Raw genomic sequence first — 20,861 nt, 5'->3', positions numbered from 1 at the left:
TACAGGAATATAACTACTATAATACTGCTCCCTATGTACAAGAATATAACTACTATAATACTGCTCCATATGTACAGGAATATAACTACTATAATACTGCCCCCTATGTACAGGAATATAACTACTATAATACTGCCCCCTATGTACAGGAATATCACTACTATAATACTGCCCCTATGTACAGGAATATAACTACTATAATACTGCCCCCTATGTACAAGAATATAACTACTATAATACTGCCCCCTATGTACAGGAATATAACTACTATAATACTCCCCCCTATGTACAAGAATATAACTACTATAATACTGCCCCCTATGTACAGGAATAGAACTACTATAATACTGCCCCCTATGTACAAGAATATAACTACTATAATACTGCCCCCTATGTACAAGAATATAACTACTATAATACTGCTCCCTATGTACAGGAATATAACTACTATAATACTGCCCCCTATGTACAAGAATATAACTACTATAATACTGCCCCCTATGTACAGGAATATAACTACTATAATACTGCCCCTATGTACAGGAATATAACTACTATAATACTGCCCCCTATGTACAGGAATATAACTACTATAATACTGCCCCCTATGTACAAGAATATAACTACTATAATACTGTCCCCTATGTACAAGAATATAACTACTATAATACTGCCCCCTATGTACAGGAATATAACTACTATAATACTACCCCTATGTACAAGAATATAACTACTATAATACTGCCCCCTATGTACAGGAATATAACTACTATAATACTGCCCCCTATGTACAAGAATATAACTACTTTAATACTGCCCCTTATGTACAGGAATATAAGTACTATAATACTGCCCCCTATGTACAAGAATATAACTACTATAATACTGCCCCCTATGTACAAGAATATAACTACTATAATACTGCCCCCTATGTACAAGAATATAACTACTATAATACTGCCCCCTATGTACAAGAATATAACTACTATAATACTGCCTCCTATGTACAAGAATATAACTACTATAATACTGCCCCCTATGTACAAGAATATAACTACTATAATACTGCCCCCTATGTACAGGAATATAACTACTATAATACTGCTCCCTATGTACAAGAATATAACTACTATAATACTGCCCCCTATGTACAAGAATATAACTACTATAATACTGCCCCCTATGTACAAGAATATAACTACTATAATACTGCCCCCTATGTACAAGAATATAACTACTATAATACTGTCCTCTATGTACAAGAATATAACTACTATAATACTGTCCCTACGTACAAGAATATAACTACTATAATACTGCCCCCTATGTACAGGAATATAACTACTATAATACTGCCCCCTATGTACAGGAATATAACTACTATAATACTGCCCCCTATGTACAGGAATATAACTACTATAATACTGCCCCCTATGTACAGGAATATAACTACTATAATACTGCTCCCTATGTACAAGAATATAACTACTATAATACTGCCCCCTATGTACAGGAATATAACTACTATAATACTGCCCCCTATGTACAGGAATATAACTACTATAATACTGCTCCCTATGTACAAGAATATAACTACTATAATACTGCCCCCTATGTACAAGAATATAACTACTATAATACTGCCCCCTATGTACAAGAATATAACTACTATAATACTGCCCCCTATGTACAGGAATATAACTACTATAATACTGCCCCCTATGTACAAGAATATAACTACTATAATACTGCTCCCTATGTACAAGAATATAACTACTATAATACTGCCCCCTATGTACAAGAATATAACTACTATAATACTGCCCCCTATGTACAAGAATATAACTACTATAATACTGCCCCCTATGTACAAGAATATAACTACTATAATACTGCCCCCTATGTACAGGAATATAACTACTATAATACTGCCCCCTATGTTCAAGAATATAACTACTATAATACTGCCCCCTATGTACAAGAATATAACTACTATAATACTGTCCCCTATGTACAGGAATATAACTACTATAATACTGCCCCCTATGTACAAGAATATAACTACTATAATACTGCCCCCTATGTACAGGAATATAACTACTATAATACTGCTCCCTATGTACAGGAATATAACTACTATAATACTGCTCCCTATGTACAGGAATATAACTACTATAATACTGCTCCCTATGTACAAGAATATAACTATTATAATACTGCCCCCTATGTACAGGAATATAACTACTATTAATACTGCTCCCTATGTACAGGGATATAACTACTATAATACTGCCCCCTATGTACAGGAATATAACTACTATAATACTGCTCCCTATGTACAGGAATATAACTACTATAATACTGCTCCCTATGTACAGGAATATAACTACTATAATACTGCTCCCTATGTACAAGAATATAACTATTATAATACTGCCCCCTATGTACAGGAATATAACTACTATAATACTGCCCCCTATGTACAAGAATATAACTACTATAATACTGCTCCCTATGTACAAGAATATAACTACTATAATACTGCCCCCTATGTACAAGAATATAACTACTATAATACTGCCCCCTATGTACAAGAATATAACTACTATAATACTGCCCCCTATGTACAAGAATATAACTACTATAATACTGCCCCCTATGTACAGGAATATAACTACTATAATACTGCCCCCTATGTTCAAGAATATAACTACTATAATACTGCCCCCTATGTACAAGAATATAACTACTATAATACTGTCCCCTATGTACAGGAATATAACTACTATTAATACTGCTCCCTATGTACAGGGATATAACTACTATAATACTGCCCCCTATGTACAGGAATATAACTACTATAATACTGCTCCCTATGTACAGGAATATAACTACTATAATACTGCTCCCTATGTACAAGAATATAACTATTATAATACTGCCCCCTATGTACAGGAATATAACTACTATAATACTGCTCCCTATGTACAAGAATATAACTACTATAATACTGCCCCCTATGTACAGGAATATAACTACTATAATACTGCTCCCTATGTACAAGAATATAACTATTATAATACTGCCCCCTATGTACAGGAATATAACTACTATAATACTGCCCCCTATGTACAAGAATATAACTACTATAATACTGCCCCCTATGTACAAGAATATAACTACTATAATACTGCCCCCTATGTACAAGAATATAACTACTATAATACTGCCCCCTATGTACAGGAATATAACTACTATAATACTGTCCCCTATGTACAAGAATATAACTACTATAATACTGCCCCCTATGTACAAGAATATAACTACTATAATACTGTCCCCTATGTACAAGAATATAACTACTATAATACTCCCCCCTATGTACAAGAATATAACTACTATAATACTGCCCCCTATGTACAAGAATATAACTACTATAATACTGCTCCCTATGTACAGGAATATAACTACTATAATACTGCCCCCTATGTACAAGAATATAACTACTATAATACTGCCCCTATGTACAAGAATATAACTACTATAATACTGCCCCCTATGTACAAGAATATAACTACTATAATACTGTCCCCTATGTACAAGAATATAACTACTATAATACTGCCCCTATGTACAAGAATATAACTACTATAATACTGCCCCCTATGTACAAGAATATAACTACTATAATACTGCCCCTATGTACAAGAATATAACTACTATAATACTGCCCCCTATGTACAGGAATATAACTACTATAATACTGCCCCCTATGTACAAGAATATAACTACTATAATACTGCCCCCTATGTACAAGAATATAACTACTATAATACTGCCCCCTATGTACAAGAATATAACTACTATAATACTGCCCCCTATGTACCAGAATATAACTACTATAATACTGCCCCCTATGTACAAGAATATAACTACTATAATACCGCCCCCTATGTACAGGAATATAACTACTATAATACTGCCCCCTATGTACAGGAATATAACTACTATAATACTGCCCCCCCCTATGTACAGGAATATAACTACTATAATACTGCCCCTATGTATATGTACAGGAATATAACTACTATAATACCGTATATCGGGCCAGGCTGGCATTGTGTAGTGCTGGTGTCCTCCTTCCAGGAGCTGCTGTGTGACAGTGCGGGGTCATTCATCCCTGGGGTTATTGATGGGGTCTGACCTCATTAGTAACACTGTACAGGAAGGTGATATAATATAAGACATGACAGGTTTAGATATAGCAGGTGAACTGATAGAATCCCACAAGGTAGATTTAGATACACCACCTAATAGGAGACAGTAAAATTAGCCTTTGAGTAAAAGGTATTCACAAGGCTCAGATACACCCGCTCACATGGGGGGGGGGGGGGGGGTGATAGCTTTCCAGGATTGTCACATAAAATATCATATAGCTGCTCCTAACCATTCATCCATTAGGCAGTGTTCACACATTACAGTTGAATTGTGTTTTGAAATGTCTGTCGCATATGTATTTCCACTGAAACACATGCGATCGCTAAGGATTATCATGTGTGAACGCAGCCAATCAGAATGCAGCTTTAATTTTAAATACTACTCAGAAATAATGATAGCTATGATGTCATGGTTTCTATGGACAACGTGGCCTACTCTCCTGTTGGACAGGCCGTTTTGATTAATAGGGGCCCTAGGGTGTGGTCTGGTTAATCGTGGGTTAATTATTGACCCCCACAGACAGGCAGCGCCCTATGGTCACATGATTACTACTCCCTGGGGGAGATTCGTCAGAAGTGTTTTTTTGGTGCTCATGAAAATCAGAGCTCAGCTTTCATTTTGTAAACAGCTGTGGGAGAATGAGAGCTGAGCTCTGATTGGTTGCCATGGGTAACTAGAATAGTTCTGCTCAAGTGTGTGGTTTCTATGGGTAACGGGACCCATTTTCCTGTCAGACAAGAAGTTTTGATGAATGAAGCTGCATCTTGGATAAGGGCCACAGTGGCCCCCTGTGGCCCTATGTCTGGACTGCAGCCCATTGTGGCTCTATGTCTGGACTGCAGCCCCCTGTGGCCCTATGTCTGTACAGCGGCCCCCTGTGGCCCTATGGCTGGACTGCAGCCCCCTGTGGCCCTATTTCTGTACAGTGGCCCCCTGTGGCCCTATGTCTGTACAGTGGCCCCCTGTGGCCCTATGTCTGGACTGCAGCCCCCTGTGGCCCTATGTCTGCACAGCGGCCCCCTGTGGCCCTATGTCTGTACAGTGGCCCCCTGTGGCCCTATGTCTGTACAGCGGCCCCCTGTGGCCCTATGTCTGTACAGCGGCCCCCTGTGGCCCTATGTGTGTACTGCTGCCCCCTGTGGCCCTATGTCTGGACTGCAGCCCATTGTGGCTCTATGTCTGGACTGCAGCCCCCTGTGGCCCTTTGTCTGTACAGTGGCCCCCTGTGGCCCTATGTCTGGACTGCAGCCCCCTGTGGCCCTATGTCTGGACTGCAGCCCCCTGTGGCCCTTTGTCTGTACAGTGGCCCCCTGTGGCCCTATGTCTGGACTGCAGCCCCCTGTGGCCCTATGTCTGAACTGCAGCCCCCTGTGGCCCTTTGTCTGTACAGTGGCCCCCTGTGGCCCTATGTCTGGACTGCAGCCCCCTGTGGCCCTATGTCTGGACTGCAGCCCCCTGTGGCCCTATGTCTGTACAGTGGCCCCCTGTGGCCCTATGGCTGGACTGCAGCCCCCTGTGGCTCTATGTCTGGACTGCAGCCCCCTGTGGCCCTATGTCTGAACTGCAGCCCCCTGTGGCCCTATGTCTGGACTGCAGCCCCCTGTGGCCCTATGTCTGTACAGCGGCCCCCTGTGGCCCTATGGCTGGACTTGGACCACCTCTCCCTCAGCCTGGATGAACTCAGTAACATCTTGCAGACATTTCAGGTCAGGATTCGCATGGATGAAGCCTAATTGTCAGCGTCCATCACCCGTCCTGGTGCCGGCAGAGATCCGTCTGCGGAATATTCTTGGCCCAATTAGGTAGATTCCAGTCTGGAGAAGGAGGAATCCGGTAATCCTAGAAGGTGAATACAGTTTCCATTGGCAGCGGTTACACCTGTCTGCTAACTCCATCTCCAAATCCTCCTTATGTCTAAAACATCTGCTGCGAGGCGGACGCCAGGAGACAGCCGCAGCCTAGGGCCCAATTCACACCGCACATTGCAATATGACGCACGTGAAATCACACTGGACGCAAATGCAACAGTGAGTATCAAGGACAAGTTACTTAATGTAAGGAGCAGCACAGAGGATTTCAGATCAAGGATTATGTAAGGGATTGAGCGGATTCATAATAGCACGGAGTATTTCAGGAGGGGAGTATGGTGATCAGGCAGAGTTATATCGTAGGGGCCCCAGCAGCACAGAGTATTTCAGGAGAGGAGTGTGCTGACCTTATCTGGAAAGGAGGAGGACACTAACAGCAGCACAGAGTATTTCAGGAGAGCGGTACATTGATCTTGTGGATGTAAGTGACCGATCTGACCCCCCTATGAGGAGGGGACTGCAGGATAGTGGAGATATGATGTGGGCCCCAAGTTTCTTTAAAGGGCATCTACCACCAGGATGAAGGATTGTAAATCAAGCACACTGACACACTGGTGTGCTCCCCTCTGGAGGGATCTGCTCTTCTTTAATCCCTGGTTTTTCAAAAAAAAAGGCTTTTGAATTATCTAAATGAGCCTCAGGGGCTTTGTGCTGCATAGGTGTAAATGGAGCATGGAGCCCCTCAGGCTCATTTGCATAATTTCAAAGCCTTTTTTTTTTCTTAAAAACCAGGGCATAAGAAGCTTAAAGAAGAGCTGATCCGGTCAGAGTGGGCACACACCAGTATGTCAGTGTGCTTGGTTTACAATCCTTCATCCTGGTGGTAGATGTCCTTTAAGATTTGGGAAAAGATCCCTGAAGGAGAAGCCGCCAGTAGACGCAGCAGTGACAGGTGCACAGGGGGCGGCCCCCGAAATAATGGCTCCTCACATGTGGTTTCTGTGGAATATCTTGTAATTGTCACCAGAAAATAGGAAACAATCCGTCCTTGATCTTCACAATCGCAGATTCATCGTGGTGACTGCGGCTACGGGGGAGCCACGGACGAGCGGGACAATAGACGCCTGACGATGACTGAAGATAAAAGAGAAGGAAATCCTCAGTAATATCTGCGAGACGTCACCTTAAAGTGAGAGCGATTCTAATAATAGGAACATATAGAGAGTTACCTATAGATAGTAATACATGCACGCCTTAATACACACGTCCCCAGAAGCAGCACTAAAGAGGTGCAGAGGTAGCAGTCACATCTCAGCCCTGGTGCAAGGAGGGAACTGCAGAACCTCTCATAATACATCCTGTAGATCTTTTATTTTACATAAAAATGAAAAAAAATTACAATCACAAAAATAAATCAAGCCATAACTTCTGGCAAAATAAAACAAAATAATAATAATAACAAAACAATAATATAAACTAAAAGAGACTTATGAAAATCTCCTGGCCCAGCCACACACACACCACACAAGCAGCATTATAAAACAAAACCTTCACCCAATCCCACCACTTAATTTTTTTTTTTTAAGTGAATTTTTTGTTTAGGTTTTTTTTCGCTCCTAATAAATAACTAAACAATACAATAACAAAAAATAACAAACAATAACAAAACAAAAAAAAATATAAATATAACTAACTAAATCCCACGCCCATCACCCTCCCCCCCCCAGACACTGGTCTAACGTCCAAAGTTTGCGTTATATAGTCCAGACCAGTGCCCAGGATCGTATAGTCCAAGTCCCGTCCACCCCCCTCCCAACCTAACACCCTAACACCAAAACCAACCAACCAACCTATATACACACAAGAACTATAACTACATATAACTGAATACACACTGTACACAAGATACAAACACATTAAACATATCAACATATAACAAACCAACTACATAAAGCCCAGGTTCGGCGCCTGCAAGCCCAACATCTCTATATGTTCATAACACAAAACAAAAATCTACAGTGTCAGCTTCAGCCCCAACACCAGGAGAGGAGATGACAGACTAAGGGACACTAAAGGAGAACCCCCTCCAAAGGAGAGAGGCCCTCCCCGTGCCCAGCCCCTCATACTCCAGAGAGCGCACCTTCACCAGGTCACCCAGAATGTTCCTAACCACCTCATCCACCGGGAGGATTTTACGTTGCGTCGATACTAAGCACCGTGCGTTCCACGTGTGGTACCTGACCACTAGACTAACTAGGAATAACGTGCAGCGGTCCCGGCCACCCAGGCCTCTGAATGCTCCATAGGCCCACTCCGCATAGGAGAGACCGGCCAACCCGGGCCAATGGATGGAAGCGCCCACCCGGCTGTACACCTCTGTGATAAAGGGGCACTGAAGCAGGAAGTGGTCCATGCTCTCCAGCAGGCCACCGCACTCCTCCCGGGGACAACCCCTTTACTCAGAGCTCCTACACTTCAGATTGTCCCTCACACACAGCTTTCCATGGAAGCAGCGCCAAGTCACGTCCCAAAACTTCAAGGGGATCCTGATGGAATTCAGCAAACTCAAACCCACCCCAAGATCCCGACTTGGGCAATCCCTGAGGGCCAGAGGCTTCTGGAAACGGGCAAACAGAACCCTCTTGTCAAGGAGTTTCCTCGACATGGTCCTGATCTCCCACATTCCCAGACCCCACCGGCGAATCACCTTCAGAACCGGGGTAGCGTAAGCCGGAAGATGCCCATGCGGTGTACGGAGATCCTTCACTTGTCCTCCTGTCTCCCATTCCTGGAAGAAAGGCCGAAACCATCCCCTGCAGGAGTATACCCACGGAGGAGCCCTCTCTTTCCAGAGGTTTGCTACATTGATCTTAAGAAAGGTATTCACTAGGAACACCACAGGGTTGACCATACACAACCCTCCTTGTCTCCTCGTGCAGTAAGTAACCTCCCTCTTGATAAGGTTCAGCCTATTCCCCCATAACAGCTGGAAGAACAGACTGTAGACCCGAGTCCAGAGGGGTTCTGGCAACATGCACACACTGCCCAGATAAATCAGCAATGGGAGCAGGTAGGCTTTAATCAGATTAACCCTTTCCCTCAGGGTCAAAGACCAACCCTTCCACTGGTCCACCTTCTGAGCGGCGATCTTAAGCCTGCCGTCCCAGTTTTGCATGGGGTAATCCCCCTGGCCGAATTCGATGCCGAGAACTTTGGCAGAGTCCTGGGGCCCTGGAAGAGTGTCCGGGAGATCAAAGCCTGGACCTCCCTCTCCCAGCCAGAGACTCTCACACTTATCCCGGTTGATCTTGGACCCAGAAGCCTCTGAGTAGCGGTCGACCTCTGACATCACCCATTGCGCCTCCCCTCCCGAGGACACGAAAACGGTGACATCATCGGCGTACGCTACCACTCTAAGAGTGGCTTCCGGTGCTGCCCGATCCATCCCGACTCCCACCAACGGCCCACGATCAATCCTCCTAAGGAATGGGTCGATCGCGAACACGTATAGAAGTGGGCTCAGAGGACAACCCTGGCGAACACCAGACCCAACCTCAAAAGAGCGGCCAATCCAACCGTTCACAAGCGGGAAACTCTCTGCCCCTGCGTACAAAACCTTTAGCCAATTGACAAACTCCCCCGGCAGGCCATACCTCAGAAGGACAGACCAGAGGTACTCGTGGTTAACCCGATCAAACGCTTTTGCCTGATCCAAGGACAGCAAGTACCCCTTCCAGTTACCAGCCCTGCCCTGCTCCACTGCCTGTATTATATTGCAGAGCTGCACTCACTATTCTGCTGCTGCAGTCACTGTTTGCACGTTCTTTTCAGTGCAAAGTCAGACAGATAACGGGTGTAAACGCTATAATAATTGTGCGCCACTGCTTGGCTGTTTCCGGTTTCTGGACTTGCTGTGTGATGAGTGACCCCGCTCTGGTATTGGAGGGTCTGTGTTGTTGGCTCGGGGGCTGATGACTGCACTCATTGTACGGCTGTGATGCAGCAGAGTCCTTCCTGCGGGGGGCAGCGGGGATGTAGTCAGCTGTGCGCGGGGCCTTATACTTAATAAAGACAAGAGGATTATAGTAAAATAATTCTCCGGCAGCAGGAAGCACCTGGGTCTCGGGGGCCGCCGCACGGGATGCTAGTAGTCAGTGAAAGCAGAACTTTACATATGGAGAGACTCAAGCAAAGAAAATAACTTCACCACTTCTCTGTCTCCTGACGACTCACGGAGAAATCCACATCCTCTTTCCTCGCTGCGCGGAGTCATGAAATACACAAAAATTCTGATCTGCCGCCCCCCCCCCCCCCCCCCCCAGGATCCCGTCCAGAGATACTCGTCCAGGAAAAGCAAACATCTCCAGAACATGGAGAGAAGAGCACGGCCAGTACTGACTATTGTCTCCCAGCCAGACCCCTCAACGATTCACCATTTCCATGGCTACGGAGAAAAAGAACCGGCGCAGCGCCTCCCACCACCCGAAAAAGAAGGGGAATTGTGTAACATGGGGAGGGACATAATGGACGAGAGGCACCGGAGCAAAGCCCATCCAAAGCAGCTGTACAGGAACCCAATGACATAATCATAGTACAGGATAGGAGTAGTAGTACTGTGCTGTGTCCATATATACAGGATAGGAGTAGTAGTACTGTGCTGTGCCCATACATACAGGATAGGAGTAGTAGTACTGTGCTGTGCCCATACATACAGGATAGGAGTAGTAGTACTGTGCTGTGCCCATATATACAGGATAAGAGTAGTAGTACTGTGCTGTGTCCATATATACAGGATAGGGGTAGTAGTACTGTGCTGTGCCCATATATACAGGATAGGAGTAGTAGTACTGTCCTGTACCCATAAATACAGGATAGGAGTAGTAGTACTGTGCTGTGCCCATATATACAGGATAGGAGTAGTAGTACTGTGCTGTGCCCATATATACAGGATAGGAGTAGTAGTACTGTGCTGTGCCCATATATACAGGATAGGAGTAGTAGTACTGTGCTGTGCCCATATATACAGGATAGGAGTAGTAGTACTGTGCTGTGTCCATATATACAGGATAGGAGTAGTAGTACTGTGCTGTGCCCATATATACAGGATAAGAGTAGTAGTACTGTGCTGTGTCCATATATACAGGATAAGAGTAGTAGTACTGTGCTGTGCACATATATACAGGATAGGAGTAGTAGTACTGTGCTGTGTCCATATATACAGGATAGGAGTAGTAGTACTGAACTGTGCCGATATATACAGGATAGGAGTAGTAGTACTGTGTCCATATATACAGGATAGGAGTAGTAGTACTGTGTCCATATATACAGGATAGGAGTAGTAGTACTGTGTCCATATATACAGGATAGGAGTAGTAGTACTGTGCTGTGCCCATATATATAGGATAGGAGTAGTAGTACTGTTCTGTGTCCATATATACAGGATAGGAGTAGTAGTACTGTGCTGTGCCCATATATACAGGATAGGAGTAGTAGTACTGTGCTGTGCCCATATAAACAGGATAGGAGTAGTAGTACTGTGCTGTGCCCATATAAACAGGATAGGAGTAGTAGTACTGTGCTGTGCCCATATATACAGGATAGGAGTAGTAGTACTGTGCTGTGCCCATATATACAGGATAGGAGTAGTAGTAATGTGCTGTGCCCATATATACAGGATAGGAGTAGTAGTACTGTGCTGTGCCCATATAAACAGGATAGGAGTAGTAGTACTGTGCCCTGCTGATCCTGTGTATACAATATAGGAGTACACATGTAGATTTTTAGTTAGGACAGAAGGTCTATTTACTACAGTTTTTTTTATCTTCACTTCCAAATGTTACACATCATGTGCAACCTCCTCCGACTATGGTACTGACAAATCTGTAACAACTTTGCTTATTAGGCTGGTCTCACAAACAATTTTTATATGGACAGTGACATCACTAGCATCCTCCCTCCTGCTGAGCGACGTAGCCATTTATGTATTATATCGCTATGCGTTGTATACTATATGTCAGCGTATACGTCAGGAGCTTTCCCAATGTATATGCTGAGCGTATACCAAAACCAAATGTGAGCCCAACCTAAGATGGCAAGTAAGTTCTCTATGTCGTGAGCCCATTATACAGGGATGGTGAACTTTAGGATTGTTGGTTTGGAGTCCCTTTACGACGTCTGACAGAGATCTCTTGTGACCTTCCCTCAGACATAAACACTCATAGGAGCAAACTTTCTCTGGAAGGACACAAATTAGAACTGAAGAACTAGACTTAGATGGCGGCAACAAGCTTCTACCAGACGTCCCATCAACGTCATAAACCTGGTCAGGTTCGTAGAGCGAAGAATCTCCAAGCAAATCAACACAACTTGACAATGACATCATAAGAGACGTGAAGACCAAACCTACAAGCCCATGACATGTGCAGAACCTTTGAGAACTTCAGACGTATGTCTTCTACAGTCATTAGAATAAGGTACTGGTCATAGTTGGAAGGCGGAAGAAGATCTCAAAGCTTCCTGAGGTTCCTGAGAAACCAGAGGAGAACACGAGGCAACCATGAGGTCAACACAACGTGACATGAACAGCTCAGAAGATATAAAAACATTAGCTAAACATTCACGACCATGAGCAGTCCAGACTCTTAGATAACTCAAGGTTCTTGTCTTCATCATTATTATGAGGTTCTGAACTGCTAAAAGGCTACAAATGGTTGGAAGATGGAAGAAAATCTCTGAATATGATGTTGGAAGCCAGAAGTGAACTCAAGGCAAGGAATGGTCAACCATGAGATCACCACATCATGACCCAGACGTGTGAGGAGATGTGGACACATTAGACAGTTACAATCTTTGGGCCAACCATAAGTGACCATGACCACTGCATAACCTTTAAGTTCTATAACTAGAAGGTTATGGAATAGTCATGGATGACGTTGGGAGAAGGAAGAAGAACTAAAGGATTTTTGCAGTTGAACAAGATGTTAGGAGCCAGAAGTAGTGAGCACGAGGAGCAAGGAAGGGCCAACCATGAGTTACACGGATCATGATTTAAGGTGGAAGCGGGAAGAGATCTGTTTACAATCCATCACAATGAAGGAGGACGCCTGGAGTCACTCATCTGGATCTCCATTCAATAAACTCTTCTTCTCCAAAACCAAAACATCAGGAGAAGAAGTTCAAAGGAAGCTCTGAAGTGGATGTGTATAGAGCAGGCAATAAACACCAATCATGGATCAATACCTGACCACTTTTAAGATCTAATGACCCTGAAAGTTGATGAAGGTTGATGTGGTGGTCTACAAGAATGGATGGTCTGTAGTGTCCTTACATCTGGGGTTTAGTCAACCTGTGTAGATAAGTAGATATTCTATGAAGGTTTATGGTCCAGTATGGGACTGAGAAGTACTATCAAGAACTGCAAACACAATAATAAAGCTTATGTAGGGTTAATAATAAGGGGGTTATCATTGCCTCCTGTTTCAGAACCAATGTTTGGCACCAGATACTTTCTGGACTGTCTTGACCAGTGTCTCGTTCTGTTTCTACAGCCACCACCAGGTTCTGGTCTTCAGATTTTGGTCCTTGTAAAGTGGTATGCTGCTGCCCAACTAGGACATGAATGCCTAAATGATATGGGTTCTGTAGGATCTGCGTTTAGAGAACTGGGTCCATGATCCATACGGTAAAGCAACTGTTGGCCACCATGTCTACATATGTTGGGTTTCTCAACTCCCTGCTATGAAGCTGGTCATAACCCCTGGAGTCCTTCCCATAGAAGGAGTATGGCTCCCACCTGAAAAGTGAGTCGGAAGACCTGGATTGTCCATGTGTAGTCCAAGAGGTGGACCACCCTTATCAGACATTAACGGCCTATTGCTTGGAGTGTATTTGTTGACGTGGAATGTGAGACGAGTGATCAGCTGTAAGTTGTAGGTAAACCTGTAAGTGTACGAATTAGTAAATTTTCTTGATAGAGCTCAGTGGATTGACCTGGACTCCACCTGACAGAAATTTAGGATGTACTGTCAGTCCTATTACCAGATGACTTCATACCGGGTCCCTTCTCCCATGCTCATGCCTTCCACTTTCAGGAATGGAATGGATTTGTCAGAATGAGAATAATCCCGTCCGGACCTGCGTATTGTCATGTCACCAAAATACCGAATTTTTGTGTTTGGAGTCGCAGGAGGTGGAAATATAGTGTAAGATATGGTAGGTTGTATGTGATGGGCCTCAGCATGGGGGGGGGGGGTAGTATGGAACAGCTGGGACCTGTCATGGTACCTATCTATCAGTACGTCACTATACACTGGAGTGTGATACAAGCTTACACTGTGTTACTAAATTACCAAAAGTACATTTTCTTCAGGTCCCAGCAGTCACCAATGAGTAGGGAGTGCACAGGACCTTAGCCCCGGCCACAGGACCTCACTGCTGGGATCTGCTCCACTGATCTGGTGTGCCCCAGGATTTTCTAAGTATAAAAAGGTTGAAAATCACTGATTTAGAATATATACAGATTAAGGAATAAGATAAAATCCTGCTATATACCTCACGTGAGGATGTAATCACATAGAACACGCAATGACCTGAATATTCATCTCCAGTAAATGGGCGGCACTGTGGCTCAGTGGTTAGCACTACATCCTTGCAGCACAGTGGCTCAGTGGTTAGCATTACAGCCTTGCAGTGCTGGGGTCCTGGGTTCAAGTCCCATCCCGGTCAACATCTGCAAAGAGTTTGTATGTTCTTTCCGTGTTTGCCTGGGTTTCCTCCGGGTCCACCGGTTTCCTCCCACACTGTGGGATTGTGAGCCCCATTGGGGACAGGGAGTGATCTGGCAAGTTCTGCGCAGCGCTACGTAATCTGTAGGCGCTGTATAAATAATAGGAATTATTATTATATCTTGATGCACCAGTATACACCAGTACAGACCAGTATATATCTGGATACAGCAGTACAGACCAGTATATATCTGGATACACCAGTACAGACCAGTATATATCTGGATACAGCAGTACAGACCAGTATATATCTGGATACACCAGTACAGACCAGTATATATCTGGATACAGCAGTACAGACCAGTATATATCTGGATACAGCAGTACAGACCAGTATATATCTGGATACAGCAGTATAGACCAGTATATATCTGGATACACCAGTATACACCAGTACAGACCAGTATATATCTGGATACAGCAGTATACACCAGTACAGACCAGTATATATCTGGATACACCAGTACAGACCAGTATATATCTGGATACACCAGTACAGACCAGTATATATCTGGATACAGCAGTATACACCAGTACAGACCAGTATATATCTGGATACACCAGTACAGACCAGTATATATCTGGATACAGCAGTACAGACCAGTATATATCTGGATACAGCAGTATAGACCAGTATATATCTGGATACACCAGTATACACCAGTACAGACCAGTATATATCTGGATACAGCAGTATACACCAGTACAGACCAGTATATATCTGGATACACCAGTACAGACCAGTATATATCTGGATACAGCAGTACAGACCAGTATATATCTGGATACAGCAGTACTGACCAGTATATATCTGGATACAGCAGTACTGACCAGTATATATCTGGATACAGCAGTATACACCAGTACAGACCAGTATATATCTGGATACAGCAGTACAGACCAGTATATATCTGGATACACCAGTATACACCAGTACAGGCCAGTATATATCTGGATACACCAGTATACACCAGTACAGACCAGTATATATCTGGATACACCAGTATACACCAGTACAGACCAGTATATATCTGGATACACCAGTACAGACTAGTATATATCTGGATACAGCAGTATACACCAGTACAGACCAGTATATATCTGGTTACACCAGTACAGACCAGTATATATCTGGATACACCAGTATACACCAGTACAGACCAGTATATATCTGGATACACCAGAATACACCAGTACAGACCAGTATATATCTGGATAAACCAGTACAGACCAGTATATATCTGGATACAGCAGTACAGATCAGTATATATCTGGATACAGCAGTACAGACCAGTATATATCTGGATACAGCAGTACAGACCAGTATATATCTGGATACAGCAGTATACACCAGTACAGACCAGTATATATCTGGATACAGCAGTACAGACTAGTATATATCTGGATACACCAGTACAGACCAGTATATATCTGGATACAGCAGTATACACCAGTACAGACCAGTATATATCTGGATACACCAGTACAGACCAGTATATATCTGGATACACCAGTATACACCAGTACAGACCAGTATATATCTGGATACACCAGTATACACCAGTACAGACCAGTATATATCTGGATACACCAGTACAGACCAGTATATATCTGGATACACCAGTACAGACCAGTATATATCTGGATACACCAGTACAGACCAGTATATATCTGGATACAGCAGTACAGACCAGTATATATCTGGATACAGCAGTATACACCAGTACAGACCAGTATATATCTGGATACACCAGTACAGACCAGTATATATCTGGATACACCAGTATACACCAGTACAGACCAGTATATATCTGGATACAGCAGTACAGACCAGTATATATCTGGATACACCAGTATACACCAGTACAGACCAGTATATATCTGGATACAGCAGTACAGACCAGTATATATCTGGATACACCAGTACAGACCAGTATATATCTGGATACACCAGTATACACCAGTACAGACCAGTATATATCTGGATACACCAGTACAGACCAGTATATTGCTGGATACAGCAGTACAGACCAGTATATATCTGGATACAGCAGTATACACCAGTACAGACCAGTATATATCTGGATACACCAGTATACACCAGTACAGACCAGTATATATCTGGATACAGCAGTACAGACCAGTATATATCTGGATACACCAGTACAGACCAGTATATATCTGGATACAGCAGTACAGACCAGTATATATCTGGATACACCAGTACAGACCAGTATATATCTGGATACACCAGTATACACCAGTACAGACCAGTATATATCTGGATACAGCAGTACAGACCAGTATATATCTGGATACACCAGTACAGACCATTATATATCTGGATACAGCAGTACAGACCAGTATATATCTGGATACAGCAGTATACACCAGTACAGACCAGTATATATCTGGATACACCAGTATACACCAGTACAGACCAGTATATATCTGGATACAGCAGTACAGACCAGTATATGTCTGGATACACCAGTACAGACCAGTATATATCTGGATACACCAGTACAGACCAGTATATATCTGGATACAGCAGTACAGACCAGTATATATCTGGATACAGCAGTACTGACCAGTATATATCTGGATACAGCAGTATACACCAGTACAGACCAGTATATATCTGGATACACCAGTACAGACCAGTATATATCTGGATACAGCAGTATACACCAGTACAGACCAGTATATATCTGGATACACCAGTATACACCAGTACAGACCAGTATATATCTGGATACACCAGTACAGACCATTATATATCTGGATACAGCAGTACAGACCAGTATATATCTGGATACAGCAGTATACACCAGTACAGACCAGTATATATCTGGATACACCAGTATACACCAGTACAGACCAGTATATATCTGGATACAGCAGTACAGACCAGTATATATCTGGATACACCAGTATACACCAGTACAGACCAGTATATATCTGGATACAGCAGTACAGACCAGTATATATCTGGATACACCAGTATACACCAGTACAGACCAGTATATATCTGGATACAGCAGTACAGACCAGTATATATCTGGATACACCAGTACAGACCAGTATATATCTGGATACAGCAGTACAGACCAGTATATATCTGGATACAGCAGTATACACCAGTACAGACCAGTATATATCTGGATACACCAGTACAGACCAGTATATATCTGGATACACCAGTATACACCAGTACAGACCAGTATATATCTGGATACAGCAGTACAGACCAGTATATATCTGGATACAGCAGTATACACCAGTACAGACCAGTATATATCTGGATACACCAGTATACACCAGTACAGACCAGTATATATCTGGATACAGCAGTACAGACCAGTATATATCTGGATACACCAGTACAGACCAGTATATATCTGGATACAGCAGTACAGACCAGTATATATCTGGATACACCAGTACAGACCAGTATATATCTGGATACAGCAGTATACACCAGTACAGACCAGTATATATCTGGATACACCAGTATACACCAGTACAGACCAGTATATATCTGGATACACCAGTACAGACCATTATATATCTGGATACAGCAGTACAGACCAGTATATATCTGGATACACCAGTATACACCAGTACAGACCAGTATATATCTGGATACACCAGTATACACCAGTGCAGACCAGTATATATCTGGATACACCAGTATACACCAGTACAGACCAGTATATATCTGGATACACCAGTATACACCAGTACAGACCAGTATATATCTGGATACAGCAGTACAGACCAGTATATATCTGGATACACCAGTACAGACCAGTATATATCTGGATACAGCAGTACAGACCAGTATATATCTGGATACAGCAGTATACACAGTACAGACCAGTATATATCTGGATACACCAGTATACACCAGTACAGACCAGTATATATCTGGATACAGCAGTACAGACCAGTATATGTCTGGATACACCAGTACAGACCAGTATATATCTGGATACACCAGTATACACCAGTACAGACCAGTATATATCTGGATACACCAGTACAGACCAGTATATATCTGGATACAGCAGTACAGACCAGTATATATCTGGATACAGCAGTACAGACCAGTATATATCTGGATACAACAGTACTGACCAGTATATATCTGGATACAGCAGTATACACCAGTGCAGACCAGTATATATCTGGATACAGCAGTATACACCAGTACAGACCAGTATATATCTGGATACACCAGTACAGACCAGTATATATCTGGATACAGCAGTATACACCAGTACAGACCAGTATATATCTGGATACACCAGTATACACCAGTACAGACCAGTATATATCTGGATACACCAGTACAGACCATTATATATCTGGATACAGCAGTACAGACCAGTATATATCTGGATACAGCAGTATACACCAGTACAGACCAGTATATATCTGGATACACCAGTATACACCAGTACAGACCAGTATATATCTGGATACAGCAGTACAGACCAGTATATATCTGGATACACCAGTACAGACCAGTATATATCTGGATACAGCAGTACAGACCAGTATATATCTGGATACACCAGTACAGACCAGTATATATCTGGATACAGCAGTACAGACCAGTATATATCTGGATACACCAGTACAGACCAGTATATATCTGGATACAGCAGTACAGACCAGTATATATCTGGATACAGCAGTATACACCAGTACAGACTAGTATATATCTGGATACACTAGTATACAGCAGTACAGACCAGTATATATCTGGATACACCAGTACAGACCAGTATATATCTGGATACACCAGTATACACCAGTACAGACCAGTATATATCTGGATACAGCAGTACAGACCAGTATATATCTGGATACACCAGTATACACCAGTACAGACCAGTATATATCTGGATACAGCAGTACAGACCAGTATATATCTGGATACACCAGTATACACCAGTACAGACCAGTATATATCTGGATACAGCAGTACAGACCAGTATATATCTGGATACACCAGTATACACCAGTACAGACCAGTATATATCTGGATACAGCAGTACAGACCAGTATATATCTGGATACACCAGTATACACCAGTACAGACCAGTATATATCTGGATACAGCAGTACAGACCAGTATATATCTGGATACAGCAGTACAGACCAGTATATATCTGGATACAGCAGTATACACCAGTACAGACCAGTATATATCTGGATACAGCAGTATACACCAGTACAGACCAGTATATATCTGGATACAGCAGTATACACCAGTACAGACCAGTATATATCTGGATACACCAGTACAGACCATTATAGACCAGTATATATCTGGATACACCAGTACAGACCAGTATATATCTGGATACAGCAGTACAGACCAGTATATATCTGGATACACCAGTATATACCAGTACAGACCAGTATATATCTGGATACACCAGTATACACCAGTACAGACCAGTATATATCTGGATACACCAGTACAGACCAGTATACATGGGATCGCTCTGCTGACAATATTTGCTTTGGCCTAAAATAAGTGACCAACACAAGGACCTTTCCCAATAACCTCCGTGTATCCGAGTCACAGGTGTCAGGGCCGGGGGGCTATTATTCTGGGGGTCCTGCGGCTCAGCTGCTCCTGCAGTTGCTGGTAATGATTTCAGTGGAAAGTTCATCGCTTTCCCTGACCGGAATAGAAGAACCTGTCCTGCCATAACTCTGAGGAGCCTTCATGTCCCCCTCTAATAATAAGTGACAGGGCGGGGGAGGGGGACACATGTCACATGTGCTCTGGGGCCTGAGACATCTGACCACCTAGAAGGACCTCCTCAGGGGGTCTCTCCTCTCCAAACATCAAACTAATGGTTTGTCGCTACTTCTGGTGCAATGTTACATCCCAGGAGAAAATGTAAAAAAGTAACAAAAATATATCATATTATATAACGAATAATCCAGAGGGGGAAGATAAATGGTTTCATTGATAGAAAATGATGTATTTTAATCATTTTTAGATAAAATAATCGGACCTTTGTGTATG

Source organism: Engystomops pustulosus, chromosome 6 (genome assembly GCF_040894005.1).
Source record: "Engystomops pustulosus chromosome 6, aEngPut4.maternal, whole genome shotgun sequence".
In the NCBI taxonomy this organism is placed as follows: domain Eukaryota; kingdom Metazoa; phylum Chordata; class Amphibia; order Anura; family Leptodactylidae; genus Engystomops; species Engystomops pustulosus.
This window is presented reverse-complemented; position numbering follows the sequence as displayed.